Genomic DNA, 18,446 nt, shown 5'->3' with positions numbered 1-18,446 from the left:
TACCATAGAGTGCAGTGGTGTAGAGTGGAGTAGCGTTGGGTGGAATAGGGTGGAGTGGGTTGTAGTAGATTGAGGTAGTGGGGTGGATTGGATTGCAGTAGAGTGGGGTGGATTGGATTGCAGTAGAGTGGGTTGGATTGAAATAGGGTGAGTTGGATTAGAGCGGGATGGATTAGATTGGATTGAGGTGGGTGCATTGGATTGAAGTGATAGGAATAGGGTGTGGTGGTTTGGAGTGGGGTGGTTTGAATTGGAGTGAATTGGAGTGGGGTGGAGTGGAATGGGGTGGAGTATATTGGACTAGAGGGGGGTGGATTGGATTGAAATGGAGTGGGGTGGATAGGACTGTAGTAGATGGATTGGACTGGAGTGGAGTGGGGTGGATTGGATTGGATTAGGATGGGATGGATTTGAGTGGGTTGGGCTGCCTAGATTGGAGTGGGGCTGGCTGAACTGGGGTGGGGTGGGGTGGGGTTGGGGTGGGGTGGACTGAACTGTGGTGGGTGGATTGGTTTGGGATAGAGTGAGATGGTTTGGAGTAGAGTAGAGTGGAGTGGATTGGAGTGGGGTGGGGTGGAGTGGAGTGAGTGGGGGGAATAAGTGGGATGGATAGGAATGGGGAACATTGGGGTGGATTGGAGCGGGGTTGACTGGATTGTATTGGAGTAGGGTGGATTGAAATGGGGAGGGTTGCACTGAAGTGGGATGGATTGGAGTGGGATGAATTGGATTGAGTGTTGTGGATTAGGTGGGGTGGATTGGACTGGAGTGGGGTGGACTGGTGTGGGGTGGAATGAAGTGGGGTAGACTGGATTAAGTGGGGTGGACTGGACTGGACTGGAATGTGTTGGATTGGATTGGAGAGGAGAGAATTGAAGTGAGTTGAATTGGATTGCTGTGAAGTGGGGTGGATTTGTTTGGAGTGGGTGAATTAAAATGATTTGGAGTGAGATGGAGTGGAGTGGAGTGGAGTGGGAGATCAAGATGGACTGAAATGGACTGGAGTGGGCGCGTCAAGGTGAATTGGATTGGAGTGGGATGGTTTGGAATGGGGAGCGTGGATTGGATTGGAGTTGGGTGGGCTGGATGGTTTGGATTGGGTTAAAGTGGAATGCACTGAACTGAGAACGGGTGGGGTGGATTGGATTGTGGAAGAGTGGAATTGACTGGAGTGGAACGGGGTGGATTGGAGTGGGGTGGATTAGAGTGAGGTGGGGTGGATTGGAGTGGGGTGGATTGAAAGGGGGTGGAGTTGGGTGGGGTGAATTTGATTGGAGTGGGGTGGACTGGAGTGGGGTGGGGTGGATTGGGGTCGGGTGGGGTGAGTTGGATTGGGTGGGGTGGGGTGAGGTGAGGTGTGGTGTGGTGAATTAAGGTGGGGTGGATTTGAGTCAGTAGATTCTAGTGGGGTGGATTGCATTGAGATGGGATAGATTGCATTAAGGCGGGGTGGATTGTGTTGGAGTGAGGTGGATTGAATGGGGTGAATTGGATTTGGTGGGGTAGATTAGATGGGGTGGGGTGGACTGGAGTGAGGTGGAGTGAAGTGAGGTGGATTGGATTGAGTGGGGTAGATTAGATTGAGTGGATTGGATTGGGGTGGGGAGGACTGTATTGGGATGGATTAGATTGGGTGGATTTGATTGAGGTAGGTGGATTGAGGTGGGGTGTATCAAGGTGGGGTGGATTAAAGGGGTGGATGGGAGTGGGTGGATTAGGTTGGAGTGAGATGGGTTGGAGTGGGATGGATTGGACTGGGGTGGATTGGACTGTATTTGAGTAGACTGTATTTGAGTGGACTGGATTGAAATGGGGTGGACTGAACTGTAGTGGAATGGATTGGATTGGAGTGGGGCAGATTGGATTGGTGTGGAGTGCAGTGGATTGGACTGGGGTGTAGTAAAGTGGATTAAGGTGGCTTGTACTGAGGTGGATTGGAGTGGGGTGGATTAGGGTGAACTGGACTGTATTGATTAAATGAATTAGACTGGAGTGGGATGGAGTGGGGTGGGGGTGATTGGGATGCAGTGAATCAGAATGAAGGGGTGGATTACAATGGGGTGGAATTGATTTGAGTGAGTGCATTGGTTTGGATTGGATTGGAGTGGGGTGGAATGGAATGGGTTTGATTGGATTGGATTGAAATGGTGTGGATGGGGGTGGGGTGGGTTGGATTGGAATAGGGTGGCTTGGACTAGAATGGGATGGGCAGGACTGGAATAGGGTAGATTGGATTGTGGTGGGGTGGACTGGAGTGGGTGAATTGAACTGGAGAGGGGTGGATTGGAGTGGGGTAGATTGTGATGGATTTAATTGGAGTGGGGTGGATTGGGATGGGGTGGATTGGATTTGGGTGAGGTGAGGTGGATTAGAGTGAGGTAGATGGGATTGGGGTGGATTTGAGTGGGGTGAATTGGGAAGGAGTGGGGTGGAGTGGGATGGAGTGGGGTTGGATTGGATTAGCGTGGGATGGATTGGATTTAGGGTGGAGTGGGGTGGGGTAGGTTGTATTGGGTTGGGTTGTATTGGGGTGATGTGGGGTGGGGTGGATTGGAGCAGATTACATTGTGGTGGGTGGATTGGAGTGGGGTGAATTGAATTGAGTGGGGTGGACTAGGTGGGGTGGGATGGACTGGAGTAGGTTGGGCTTTGTGGGATGGATGGAGGTGGAAGGATTGGATTGCACTGGAGTGGGGTGGGGTGGACTGGAGTGGGGTGGCCTGGTTTAAGTGGGGTGTGCTCGATTGGGGTGGACTGGAGTGGTGTGGATTGGATTGGGATTGATTGGATTGTTATGGGATGGATTAGGGCAGGATGGTGTGGGGTGGATTGGAGTGGGGTGGATTTTTTTAGTGGATTGCAGTGGGGTAGATTGGATTGGAGTAGCATGGGTTGGAGTGGACTGGATTTGAGCGGACTCACTTTGAGTGGGGTGGATTGGACTGGAGTGGGGAGGATTGGACTCAAGTAAATTGGATTGGATTGCAGTGGGGTGGATTAAGGTGAACTCAAATGTACTGGAGGGGGCAGATTGGAGTGAGGCATATCGTTTTGAATTGGAGTGGGGCATATGGTTTTGGATTGGAGTGTGGCAGGTTGCAATGAGGCAGATTGTTTTGGATTGGAGTGGGGCAGATTGTTTTAGATTGGAGTGGGGCAGATTGTTTTGGAGTGGGGCGGATTGTTTTGGATTCTAGTGGGGCAGATTGTTTTGGATTGCTCGATTGCAGTGGGGCAGATTATTTTGGATTGAAGGGAGCAGGTTATTTTGGATTGGAGTGGGGCAGATTGTTGTGGAGCAGATTGTATTGGATTGGAGTGTGGCACATTGTTTTGGATTGGAGTGGGACAGATTGCAGTGGGGTGAGGTGGATTAAATAGGAGTAGGGTAGATTGAATTGGGCTGGATTGGATTGATCTGGGGTAGCTTGGATCGAAGTGGGTGAATTAGGATGGAGTGAGGTGGATTGGATTGGATAGGGGCAGATTGGAGTTGGACGGATTGGAGTAGGACAGATTGTTTTGGATTGGAGTGGGGCAGAATGCACTAGGGTGAGATGGAATGGATTAGAGAGGGGTAGATTGGATTGCGCTGCAGTGGGTTGATGTGTGGTGGATTGGATTGGAGTGGGGGAATTGGGATGGAGTGAGGCGAATTGGGTTGGAGTGGGGTAGGTTGTTTTAGATTGAGTGGGGCAGATTGTTTTGGATTGGAGTTGGGTAGATTGTTTTGGATAGGAGTGGGGCAGATTGTTTTGGATTGAGTGGGGCAGATTGTTTTGGATTGCTGGACTGGAGTGAGGCAGATTGTTTTTGATTGGAGTGGGGAAGATTGTTCTAAACTTCAATGGGACAGATTGGAGTGGGGTGTTTTGAACCTGCACCTCATCCCTGGTGGCCGGTGGTGGCCTTAGGTTTGCTTGTTGTGTGTGCCTGTAACTGTCTGCCCGCTCCTCTTCTGTGCCCCCTGCCCCCCGCTCGCCACTTTGCTTCTGTGCCTCCTTTCGAATTCTGTACCCCTCGCCAACCTCTGTGCCCCCTTTTATTTTGTACCGACTGACTTCTGTGCCCCATTTGATTTTGTACCCCTTGTGCTGAATTCTGTGCTCCCTTCTCGAGTTTGTGCCCCGCACCTGTCTCCTTTGCCCCATCCCTGCCGCTGCTTACCCTGCAGTCCCGCCCCCTCCGTGCCCATTTGCTCCACCCGACCCTCGCCTCTCACCTCCCAGCTTCTCCTCCCTCCCCACCTCCCCATATATGGCAGTCACTGCGCGGTGAGGAGAGCGACCCTTGACCTTCCCTGGTAGGTCGCTCCCCCCCGCTGCAGCTCTGCCTGCACCCCCGCTGTCTCTACTGCCGCCGGTGAAATCGAGGCCCTCCACCACCCGCAGGCATCCATCTGCACCTCATCCCTGGTGGCCAGTGGTGGCCTTAGGTTCGTTTCCACTTGTTGTGTGTACCTATAACTGTCTGCCCGCTCCTCTTCTGTGCCCCCCTGCCCCCTGCTCGCCACTTTGCTTCTGTGCCCCCTTCTCGAGTCTGTGCCCCGCGCCTGTCTCATTTCCCCCATCCCTGCCGCTGCTTCCCCTGCAGCCCCGCCCCCTCTGTGCCCAATCGCTCCACCGACCCTCGCCTCCCAGCTGCTCCTCCCTCCCCACCTCCCCATATATGGCGGCAGCTGCGTGGTGAGGAGAGCGACCCTTGACCTTCCCTGGTAGGTCGCTCCCCCCGCTGCAGCTCCGCCTGCACCCCCGCTGTCTCTACTGCCGCCGGTGAAATCGAGGCCCTCCACCACCCGCAGGCGTCCACCTGCGCCTCATCCCTGGTGGTCAGTGGTGGCCTTAGGTTTGTTTCCGCTTGTTGTGTGTGCCTGTAACTGTCTGCCTGCTCCTCTTCTGTGCCCCCCTGCCCCCCGCTCGCTGCTTTGCTTCTGTGCCCCCTTTTGAATTCTGTACCCCTCGCCAACCTCTGTGCCCCCTTTTATTTTGTACCGACTGACTTCTGTGCCTTCTGTGACTTCTGTGCCCCCTTTGATTTTGTACCCCTCGTGCTGACTTCTGTGCCCCCTTCTTGAGTCTGTGCCCTGCACCTGTCTCCTTTCCCCCGTCCCTGCCGCTGCTTACCCTGCGGCCCGCCCCCTCCGCGCCTATTCGCTCCACCCGGCCCTCGCCTCCTGCCTCCCAGCTGCTCCTCCCTCCCCACCTCCCCATATATGGCGGCCGCTGCACGGCTGCGCAGCGGGCGCGCCGCTGGCGCGCCGAAGGCACACCTAAGGCAAGCACGTCTGCGCTCGTCCATGACTGGACCGCGCCCATTGCCAGAACCCCTGCCCCCCGCAGCAGCCACGAGGACCACCGCCGCTACGACGCCAACACCCTCGTCGCTCTCAACCCAGGAAGGACCCACACCTGCTGCAAGGCTGCCTCGAAGCGCACCCACGGTCCTTTCACCTGCCTGAACTGCAGCTTCTCCTGCCTCGTAAGTGCCGAGATGCCCGCCAAGACGGAACCTAACCAGCTTAGATGCATCCTGATCAACACCCGCTCCGCACACACACACGCCGTCAAACTCTGGGACCTACTCGACACCGCATCATCGGACGTCACCTACCTGACCGAGACCTGGATGAACGAAGCCTCCTCGCCAGATATCGCCATAGCCATCCCAGACGGGTACAAGATCACCCGCAGAGACCGCACCAACAGGGAGGAATCGCCATTGTCCACAAAAACAACATCAAGGTCTCAACAAAAATCCAACGACACCCTCAGCACCGCCGAACACATGCACTTCCAGATCCACACAGACCCCAAGACCCCCCTAAGAGGCACCCTTGTATACAGATTGCCAGGACCCCGGCCTCAATTCTGCGACTCCATCGCCGACCTCATCAGCACGCACGCGCTGACCTCCACCGACTACATCCTCCTCGGAGACCTAAACTATTATATGGAGAACAACAACGACAACAACTCCTCCACCCTGATCGGCAACCTCGCCAACCTCGGACTGAAACAGCTCGTCACGACACCGACCCACATCGCCGGTCACACGCTAGATGCCATCTTCTCCTCAAGCCCCCACGTCACCTTCAGCCATGCCTCCGAACCCACATGGACAGTCCACCACTGCATCCACTTCTCCTTCCGAAAACCCCTCACACACCACCGCACCCTACAGACCCCCGCCGCCACTGGGGCAAAGTCAATGAAGAACAACTACAGACAAGCCTCGCACTCAACCCTCCGACCAACCCCACCAACCCCGATGATGGTGCACTCACCCTCGAACGCTGGATGAACGACTGCGCCAACACCGTAGCCCCGCTGAAAAAAACCACCAACAGAGACACCGGCAAAAGAGTCAGCTGGTTCACCCCAGAACTCCTCGACTCAAAGGGCACCTGCCGGAAATTGGAGAACATATGGCACAGCGACAAGACACCGGACGGCCGCGCTGCCCACAAAGACGCCATCCGCAACCACCACCACTACATCAGGATCGCCAAAAGAACCTCCTTCACAGACCGCCTTGACAACAACGCACAGAACAGCAAGGAGCTCTTCACCATCGTGAAGGAGCTCTCCAACCCCAGCTCCAGCGCCAATGACATCCCACCATCACAAGCCCTGTACGACATCCATGACAGTTTCAAACCCCGGACGACCCCTGCAGAGCTCGCCGCACCAGACCCACCGCACCCCATCGCCCATGACACCCTGACAACCTGGGCCAACGTGAGCTTAGAGGACACAATCAAGACCATGGGCACAATCCACTCCGGATCCCCGTCCGACCCTCTCCCACACCACATCTTCAACAAAGCCAGCAATTCCATTGCACCCCACCTGCACAAAATCATCAACCTCTCCTTCAAGACCGCCAACTTCCTTGAGAACTGGAAGCACGCAGAAATCAACACCCTACTGAAGAAACCCAAGGTGGATCCGAGCGACCTCAAGAACTTCCGACCCATCTCCCTGCTTCCGTTCCCAGCAAAGGTCATCGAGAAGATAGTTAACACCCAGCTCACCCGTCACCTCGAAGACAACAACATCCTGGACCCCTCCCAATCAGGATTCTGCAGCAACCACAGCACCGAGACCGCCCTCATCGCCGCCACAGACGACATCAGGATCCTTCTAGACAACGGCGAGACAGCGGCCCTCATCCTCCTGGATCTCTCCGCCACCTTTGACACTGTCTGCCACCGCACACTACACACACGACTCCAAGACGCAGGGATCTGGGAGAAGGCCTTGGACTGGACCACCTCCTTCCTCTCCAGCAGAACTCGTTGCGGCCCAACACTGTTCAACGTCTACGTGGCACCACTAGCACGCATCGCCCGACAGCACGACCTCAACATAATCTCCTACGCCGACGACACGCAGCTAATCCTCTCCCTCACCAAGGACCCTCTCACCACCAAATCCAACCTCCACCAAGGAATGAAGGCAGTCGCCGACTGGATGAAGGAAAACCGACTTAAGCTGAACTCAGACAAGATGGAGATCCTCATCCTCGGGTCCAACCCCTCAGCATGGGACGACTTATGGTGGCCCGCATCACTGGGGACCCCCCCGGCCCCCACCGACCATGCACGCAACCTGGGAGTCATCCTCGACTCAAAACTCACCATGACCAAACAAGTCAATGCAGTCTCCTCCACCTGCTTCAACACCCTCCGCAGGCTCCGCAAGATCTACAGATGGATCCCGACAAACACGAGGAAAACAGTCACCCAGGCCCTCGTCAGCAGAAGACTCGACTACGGAAACGCCCTCTACGCTGGAGCCTCGTCCAAGCATATCAACAGACTGCAGAGAATCCAGAACGCCTCTGCACGCCTGATCTTCGACGTCATGCTCCACGACCACATCACCCCCCACCTGAGGAACCTGCACTGGCTCCCCATCAACAGGAGAATCTCCTTAAAGCTCCTGATCCATGCACACAAGGCACTCCACAAGACCGGACCAGCCTATCTCAACAGTCGACTCTCCTTCTACGTACCCAACAGGAAACTCCGCTCTACTGACCACGCCCTGGCCACGGTCCCACGCATCCGTAGAACCACTTCCGGAGGCAGGTCCTTCTCCCACCGCGCTGCCAAGACCTGGAACACCCTGCCCCTCTACCTATGACAAACCGAAGACCTGCTGACTTTCAGGAGACAACTCAAGACCTGGCTCTTTGACCAGCAGCAACAGCACCACCCCCCCCCCCCAGCGCCTTGAAACCCTTACGGGTAAGTAGTGCGCTTTACAAATTAAATGATTGATTGTTGATTGATTGATTGATTGATTGATTGATTGATTGATTGATTGATTGATTGATTGGGGTGAGTAGGCTGAACTGGATTGGTCTGAGGTGGATTTGATTTTTTAATTGGGTGCATTGGTTTGAGTAGACACGTGTGGGGTGATGTGGGTGGATTGGTGTGGTTTAGAGTGGGGCGGATTGGATTGGATTGGGCTCTACTAAATTGTATAATTTTGAAAAATGACACATAAGAAAAAAACAATGTCACTTTGCAACATATATAGAACAATATAATTGTCATCTTTTGACTACGGTGCCCACGAGCAAAAACAAAACAAAACAGCAGTGAAAAGTGAGAAAAGAAGACTTGGTAAAATAAGAGACAGTTAACTGTAGAAAAGAAAACATTGTTTGTCTTGCTGGGTATGTCTTTGCCAGTCACAAGCCTTCCATACATGCCAACATTTTCGAAAAGATAAGGGGGAGATTAAAAAATAATAATCGGGAGAATGTATTTCTCTCATTGACTTCTATTGAAGCAGATGCAATTTCAGGCAGGAGATAGCCAAATATTTCCACTGTTGGCTTAGAAAATCAGGAGTATACCACCTGAATCGTGTCTGTTGGCATGTATGTGTTTGCAAGGCACTAGAAGTTAAAATGAACAAAATAGCACCTCAATCAAGTTGGGAACACTGGACGAGCACTGATTAAGTTGAATCAATCAGTGCTTGGTCCCTGCTCCACAGAGAGAAATGGAAATGATACTAGGTCTGCTGTGACCAGCTACGAGGCAGTAAAGAAGAGTGCAATGCAAGCCAACAAATTGCCAACAATGGAGCAAATTAGTAATCATTATTCTTGAATATTTTACATATATACTCCACTGAACATCATTTGGCCTTTTTCAGCAGTTTTACTAGAGGTGGAAGGAAATTCTACATTGCTACATCACAACACTGTAACAGCAAGTTTATGGATGCAGATTGTAGGCATCATTTTGCACAAACTATAGTGGTACAGATAAAAGAATGCAGATCCCATTGCACCTCTTTTTGATATGCGTATTGTTATGTTTCATATAGGAACCTCAATATAAGCTCAGGTAGTTACCTAACCTTTCACCTATATTCTCCCCTACCATTACACTACATAACGGTTCTTGGGACTGACCTTTTACCTAGTTATGGTACTGCTTACAGGAAGTGGGGTTTTCCTGAAAACTAGCCTCATCCATTATGCATGAGGATTCTTGGAAACTCAGCAGGACTACCATCTCTTGCATAATAACTATGTATAAAGGTCCTTCCTTCCGTCATCTTAAGTCCGACATGACACAGCAAGATAGAGCCCCTGAGGGTACCACTTTGGGTATATAAACACCGCATCTTGTTGGGGTAGGCAGAGGGGAAAAGGACTTCCATGCTGACATATTGACACGAGACACTGAGCTTCCTGCATGCAGACTCTCCAGCTCGCAGTGGTCTGACATCTCTTGCAGGGTGTTTATCTAGAGACCAAGATGGGGTCCCACAGTCTCTCACTTCAGATAATGGGGTTTACTTTATCCTAGAGGGTTTCTGTTCTACACACCTACATACATGCTTGGTACACTTAGGTACACCTAGTTAGGGTCACATCATAGGAGTACGCATTTTACTGTCATGTATTTTAATACCTGCCTGTATTCATTGTTTTAGCGCTATGGTAGAAATCTACCATCCTTTTACTCTGTTGGTGCTTATAATAATTTATATCTGTTTCTGTCTTATGGTTGTTTCAGCCCAACTATTTTACTCTAGAATGATGCTGGTTCAATAAATGTTTATTGAAAACGTCCCCACCGTTTATTCTGTGTATCTGTCGAAGACCAAGTGAGCTGTTTCCACGATCCCTAATGAGACAGAGTTGTCATGTTCGATAGTTGCCAAGAACTATGCTCTCCTTGGTAAGAGGGGTTTCTAGTGGCACTGTGAGCTAGCTGGTATACAGGCAAACATACCTGGTGGGGGAGTCTAGAATCAGTCTGGACACCAATCCTACAGTCTATGTTGTCTAAACACTCAGATTCTGTATAGGTTTATAGTAACTATACGACATGGCACTGCCAACGTTGGTTTGGTACTTATTCAACGGTCAAATCTGAGAAGTTCAGTGGTGCTATTCTCAGAGACCCCTACTCACATTTCCTCAGAGACATCGGGAGTGGGAAGGGAAATATCCACCACAGCTGAGTAGGCACATCCTATGTATTAGCTGTAGGTTTATCAAGCTTGAAGGACAAACAGTTTACATTGTGCATAAAACCTTTATCTAAGTTTCCTTGAAACTTTTTCACAAATGACTGAAGAAGACAAGACTGTCATAGCACTACGTGCAAGTGCAGGAGTTGAGGAAGAACTAGAAGGTGAAATTAACATTTCAGAAAATGTTAGGACTGTCCTTACTTTGAAACTAGTAGACTATGGAGTCACAGCTAGGGTGGGACAGTGACATTTGTGATTAAGGCACACAAATCATATAGAATAGAGGTATTGTATTCATGGGTTAAATTCCCACAAGCAGATGCACGCTCACGAACATTTCACTCTTACTCAGAAGATGAACCACTAGACGAGTACTGTCCGTATGAGGACATTGAAGTTCCACTCACCTACCTGGAGCATATAAACTGGGTTAAAGGCACCATCCCACACACAAAAGATAAAGTGAGACTCGGTCCACTCAGAAGATATGGAGCGACATGGCCGGTCCTAAGGGCCCACACACCACATCCAGACATTGACACAATGCCAGTAGCAGACTTAATTCCACTTCAAAAAGAAATAATACAAATTCACAGAAACCTGACACAGTTCATGATGAAGACACAATCAATCACACTTCAGCCACCAAGGGCTACACAAGCAGGATAAATTCAGGGATGTACAACAAAACCTCACACCACAAACACTACACCCAGTTATGGGTAAAATGCCCATCTAAACGTGAGCAAATACCATTCTGGATAGCTAAAAAAATAACACAGCTAGAGGCGGTAAATCCACACACAAGCCCTCAAGAAAACCACAGAATGCTAACAATCTTCTTCCCAATGTGGATAGCTCCCCAGATAGAGGATTGTACCTCTTGGGGTACAGTTTTCGCTGCCGGATCACTGACATAACATCGACACTCAAAATATCAACCTTCAAAATTATCGACACACAAATATCTATAACATAAATATTGATATTCTATACTTAGTAAAAAAATACACAAATATCGACACAAAAATATCGTCAAACATAATCATCGATATCACTAATACCGATAAAAAACATCACCATAACTAATATCGAAAACATTAAATAAACATAAAAAATGCCACAAATATCAATAACAAAAATATAGAGTACACTATTATTGCCAAAAACAAAATATCAACACCTTAAAAATATTTTTTTATAACACAATATATAACAAAAATAATATAAGCAATATCACAAACACACACAACATATTCAATAAATAAAATTAAAGTTAAATACATTATAATTCAATAAAATACCTTTAACATAATTAAATTCACCAAATTAATCATACTTACAAACACTATATATAAAATCAAAAAAATGTTTCATATGCAATGCAATATAAAATACAAATAATATACTATTATACTTTTAAATAAAGTAAGAATAAAAAAAAGTTTAACTCAACATTGATTAGCATTTCCCATATAAGGAAACAACTGCCAAATTAATTTAAAACATTAGTAACAACCAATGAAAAACACCTACAAATAAAATAAACCAATAAGATTGAAAGAACAATTAAACAAACACTATGGGGCCCATTAGGATGGCGGGTGATTTGCCCCAGCCAGGCTGGCAGTAGCCACCGCCAGCCCAGCGGGGGCAAACCGCCCGCCATCCACACCAGAAAGACCCCCGCCATATTAGGCTGGCTGGGAGGTCTGCGGCCGATGGAAAGACCGTCCGCCGCTTTCCACTGGTCGACTCGTCGACCAGGCGGAAAACATGTTTAATATGGTGGACACCGCCATCCATATTAGGATGTTGGCGGAGATCAGCCTTTCCATGGCGGTGTTGCCGCCATGGAAAGCATGCGGTCTTTGCGTTTGGGGCCCGTTGCGGGCCCCCAGGGTGTTGTGGCGTGGGGGTGCACATTGTACCATAGGTACCCCTCTGCATTTGCATGCACAAGGTGGCAGGCACCGCGCTTTGGGGAAAAGCATACACCCTGTGGTGGGCACCCCATGGTGCCCGCCACACTGTGCATGCATAGGAAGGCTGGACCCATGGGTACCCACATTATCCCTCAATCTGTCCACCCGGGCGAGGGGCAAGAAACCCACTCGATGCCAGGGATTTCTTTTGGGCAAATTTTAATTAGGGTGGGGGCTGCCCAAACGGTCATGCCCATCCCCCCACCCCCTCCCCCGCAACAATTATAGCCTTCCTGCCCCCCCTGAGGGGCAGATGGGGCAGTAGCCACCAATCTGTCCCCCGGGGGGGGGGCAAAAAGCCCACTAGAAGCCAGAGATTTGTTTGGGCAAATTTTAATTAGTGTGGGGGCATTGGCATGCCCATTTTGGGCAGCCCCCACCCTAATGAAAATTTGCCCCAAAAAATCCCTGGCGTCTAGTGGGCATTGTGTTTTGTGCCGCTTCCTGTCACGAGCACTAGGCTTACCCACACAAGTGAGGCACCGTTTTTCTAAGGAGACTTTGGGGAACACAGGGTGGGTGGCAATTTGTGGATCCACGCAGATTCCAGAACTTTCCACCACAGAAAAGTGAGGAAAATGTTGCTTTTTTGACAATGTTTTAGGTTTGCAAGGAATTCTGGGTAACAGAACCTGGTGAGAGGCAGTCAAGTCACCCCATCCTGGATTCCCCTGGGTGTCTAGTTTTCATAAATTTATAGGTTTGCTAGGTTTTCCTAGGTGCCGGCAGCGCTAGTGTTAAAAAACTACAGCTAGGTACTTTGCCAAAAAAGGGTCATTTTTCGCTGTGAAATTGTGGTGTGTCCATGTTGCGTTTTGCGCCGTTTCCTGTAGCGGGCACTAGGCCTACCCAAACAAGTGATGTACCATTGTTCTTGGAAGACTTTGGGGAACGCGGGGTGGGTGTACATTTGTGGATCCACGCAGATTCCAGAACTTTCCACCACAGAAATGTGAGGAAAATTTGGGTTTTTTGACAATTGTTTAGATTTGCAAGGAATTCTGGGTAACAGAACCTGGTGTGAGCCAGTCAAGTCACCCCATCTTAGGTACCCCTGCGTGTCTAGTTTTCAAAAATGTATAGGTTTGCTCAGTTTCCCTAGGTGCCAGCAGAGCTAGGGTTCAAAAACTACAGCTAGGTACTTTGCCAAAAAAGGGTTATTTTTCGCGGTGAAATTGTAGTGTGTCCATGTTGCGTTTTGCGCCATTTCCTGTCACGGGCACAAGGTCTACCCACACAAGTGAGGTACCATTTTACTCGGAAGACTTTAGGGAACGCGGGGTGGGTGGAAATGTATGGATCCACACAGATTCCAGAACGTTTCACCACAGAAATGTGAGGAACATTTTTTTTATTTGACAATTTTTTAGGTTTGCAAAGGATTCTCGGTAACAGAACCTGGTGTGAGCCAGTGAAGTCACCCCATCCTGGATTACCCTGGGTGTCTAGTTTTCAAAAATGTATAGGTTTGCTAGGTTTCCCTAGGTGCCGGCAGAGCTAGGGTTAAAAAACTACAGCTAGGTACTTTGCCAAAAAAGGGTCATTTTTCACTGTGAAATTATGGTGTGTCCACGTTGCGTTTTGCGCCGTTTCCTGTTGTGGGCACTAGGCCTACCCACACAAGTGAGGTACCATTTTTCTCGGAAGACTTTGGGGAATGCGTTGTGTGTGGAAATGTTTGGATCCAAGCAGATTCCAAAACTTTCCACCACAGAAATGTGAGGAACATTTGTTTTATTTGACAATTTTTTAGGTTTGCAAAGGATTCTCGGTAACAGACCTGGTGTGAGCCAGTCAAGTCACCCTGGATGTCTAGTTTTCAAAAATGTTTAGGTTTGCTAAGTTTTCCTAGGTGCCGGCAGAGCTAGGGTTCAAAAACTACAGCTAGGCACTTTGCAAAAAAGGGTAATTTTTCATTGTGAAAATGTGGTGTGTTCACGTTGCGTTATAAGCCGTTTCCTGTCGTGGGCACTAAGCCTACCCACACAAGTGAGGTACCATTCTTATTGGGAGACTTAGGGTAATTCAGATTTGTAAAGCAACTGTTATTACCTATTGACTTTTGATGCATTTCTGCCTTCCAAATGAAAGACAATGTGTAAAAAAGAAGTAATTTTGAAAAATGATCGATAATTCTCATGCTAGTATGGGTATTCCCAATTTCGGAAATGTGCAAATATCTACTGTTTCTAAACTCTATATTTTGTTCCCATTTCTGAAATACATAGGTGTGTTTCATACCGATTTTTCCATGTATACATTTTCCCAGAATAATTGCTATATACCCGGTACATAATAAAAAACCATTTCAAGTCGCTGCTCAGTTTTTGGCTCTGGGTTCGTCGGGTTCTTGGTGAACCTACAAGTCCTATATATCCCCACAACCAGGAAGGTCCAGCAAATGTAATGGTATATTGATTTCAAAGAGTTGTCATAATTAGAAGAAGTTGCATGTGAAAACGTTGACACGAAAGGCTGTTTTTTTCAACTGATTTTCAATTTTTCCTATATTTAACTGTTAGTTTCTATAAAGAAACCTTCAGGGATCTACACAAATTACCCCTTGCTGAATTCAGAATTTTGTCTACTTTTCCGAAATGTATAGCTTTCCTGGATCCATTATTGCTTTCAAACCCATTTCTACCATTAACTAGAAGGAGGTTAAAAGCACAAAAAATAGCAAAAATAGGCAATGTCCCAGAAAAATGCCAAAACTGTGTAAAAAAAGTGTGGTTTTCTGACAAAAGTCTGTTTGTCCCTGAAAGCTGGGAAGATGGTGATTTCAGCACCACAACTCCTTTTTTATTACCATTTGCAGGGAAAAAAACAGACTCTTTCATCTGTAGCCCTTTTTTCGCATTTTTCCCCCAAAACTTATTTTTGCTGTATTTTGGCAAATTTCTGGGTCCCCTCCAGGGGAATCCACAAACCTTGGGTACCTTTAGAATCCCTATGATGTTGGAAAAAAAGGACGCAAATTTGGCATGGATACCTTATGTGGACAAAAAGTTACAGGAGCCTAAGCGCGAACTATCCCAATTAGCCAAAAAAAGGCTTAGCACGGGTGGGGGGGGGGGGAAGGCCTAGCAGCGAAGGGGTTAAAGAACACACATAAACATACTAATAACACCATAGTCTAACATATTTAAACATATAAAACATACCCTAACACCTACCTATCAACGCACTAACCTGATTTCGCATACGCAAAACTACTAACTAAACCACACCAAAACACAATATACAAACATTACATACACTATAGACTACCTAACTACCTTCACCCTACACCTAAATTAAGCCTAAAAGTAATTAAATTAAACTTACCTTAACCGATGTGACGCAGCTTCCAACTGTGAACTTCTCCCCTCAGAAATTACCTAAAACAACACAGATACCCTACAAAATACAATTTAGTTTAGAAAATGGCAACCAAATTGAAATAATGAAATACTTTTTTACATTAAACTCAATGTACATTAGAAATGTAATACAAAAAAAGTTTACAAAAATACTAACTAATATTACTAATGTACAAAGTGTTTTTTCTTTACTGTTTCAAAATGTTAAATTATAATAGCACATATTAAAAAATATATTTATTATTATACATTAAAATAAAATATAATAACTCACCAATGTGATAAAAAAAATCTTTTTTTCAAAATGCATTCTTGCCTTCAGAATTTCATTTGTATTTACAACTTTAATAATATTACACAAAATATAATATTATTTATTAGGAATATGCTAAAAATATGTTATACAAAGATTTTTTTTTTTTTTAAGTGTTATTAAAAATGCACACTATGGGGCCGATTCCTATCTGGGTCGGACAGCCCTCCGAGAGCTGTCTGTAGCCCTACCTTGCGACCGACTCGTACCGGGAGCTGGTCCGTCCGGACGATGAAGTACGATGTGCAAAAGTTCCACAATTCCGTCCGACACGTAGGCTGTGATTCCAGCAGCATTTCCCATATGAGCCGTACCTCCAAACGCCTATTCAAGTCGCCCGGAAGCAGTTTCCACAGCAGTTTCCGGCTGGACAAGTAAGATGCGCAAATCCTACGCGCCGGACGGGTGGCCACTAGCAGCATGTCACGGCATCCAGTAGAGCTGCATATCAGCTACGATTCACGGCACAACACAATCCACGGCGACGAGACGGACCAACTCTCAACGTGTATGAGACGGACAAACAATCAGCAAGTACAAGGCGAACCAATGATGAATCCCATCGCGCAGGTCATTCCAGTATTGTATATCTATGACTGGGTCATGAACAGACACGTATATCGCAGACGGTAAGTCAGACACCCCCACAAACAAACATCACACACACACGAAATGCTACACACACGGGGGGACATCCCTTCCACCAGCAACAGCAAAACCACAGGGGTAGCATGGTCCTCACTACCAGCAGTCCCCACACATAGGGGGGTGTCCATCACCACTACCAACTACAATCATAGGGGGCTGGATGCCCAGCACTACAACCATCCCCACTCATAGGGGGCTGGATGCCCAGCACTACTACCATCCCCACTCATAGGGGGCTAGATGCCCAGCACTACTACCATTCCCACTCATAGGGGGCTGGATGATCAGCAATACCAGTACCCCCAACTCATAGGGGGCTGGATGCACAGCACTACTACCATCCCCACTCATAGGGGGCTGGATGCCCAGCAATACCTTTACCCCCAACTCATAGGGGGCTGGATGCCCAGTACTACTACCATCCCCACTCATAGGGAGGCTAGATGCACAGCACTACCAGCATTCACACAGATAGGGTGACCAAGCAAACCACCCCCCTACCATCTTGGCAAGATTGTATGTTTGTGTGTGCAAAATGCCCACAACACAGATTCTGACAGTGAACATACAATGTGACTCTCATCACATGTGTGCCCAGAAGGTGATTGTCCTGTTCCAAACACCAGCATTGCTTGCCTGCACTGCTATGGGCAGGGGACATCTCCCCTTGGAGGGGCATACACAGGGACAGGCCAGGCACTGCAGGGACAGGATCAGGGGACAGCAGAATGGGGCAGGGGAGGGGTGGTGGGTGCAGGAGTGTCACTGGCAACTGCAGTGGAGGTGTCTGACACACCGGGCGCTGTCACCATGGCAGGGCCAAAGTCAGATGCGGAGGGTGCTGTCACCACTGCAGGGCTCAAGTCAGATGGGGTTGTTGCCGGCACAATTGCAGTGGACAGGCAGATGGTTGGGACGGGGTCTCCACTGCAGTGCCAAACTCCAAAGGAGTGTCATGGGGTTCAGGTGAGGTGGGCAGCACAGAGGGGGGACACGGTCTACATACCAGTGGCAGGAACAGGCTGAGCGTGTGAGGTAGGGTGGAAGTGCATGTTGTGGAGGGAGGGCCTAAGCATTTTGGGGATGCGGTATCAGTGTGTGGGGGAACCAGGGGCAGGGTGTGGCGGGGGGCCTGTGGAGTGGTGGCTGCAGGACGGTGACTGTGTCTTGGAGCTGCAGGATTGTGGTGGGGTCTTGCTCTTCCTGCTCCGGGGGGACTTGCGATGGAGGCCTCAGTGTCCGTGCACCTGGGGGAGGGTGTCCGTGTGGCAGGGGAACTCCCCCCTGTGCGTGGTGACTTCCTCTTCCCCTTGTGAGTCGGAGCAGATGGATCGGTGGGGAAGAGGCCAAGGTCACAGAGGAAGAGCTGCTGGGAAGAGGGGGTCGCCTGTGAGGCAGAGGAAGGGGTTTTGGAGGGAGAGGCATCTGAGGACTGCGGAGTGCTTGTGGATGCCTGTTTGTGAGTATGTGACCCATCCCCTGTGTGTGTGCCATCAGTCCCTGGAGTGTGCCTGCCTGCGATTTTGTCTTGCGTGGCTGTGTGCTGCTTGTGTCTGTTGTGGTGCGTGCTGGTGCCGGTGTGTGTGTGCGCGTTGGACAGGTAGGGCAGTGGGGACTGTGGATGTGA

This window comes from Triturus cristatus, chromosome 10 (assembly GCF_964204655.1).
Source record: "Triturus cristatus chromosome 10, aTriCri1.1, whole genome shotgun sequence".
In the NCBI taxonomy this organism is placed as follows: Eukaryota; Metazoa; Chordata; class Amphibia; order Caudata; family Salamandridae; genus Triturus; species Triturus cristatus.
The sequence above is the reverse complement of the archived record's forward strand: the minus strand, read 5'-3'. Positions refer to the sequence as shown.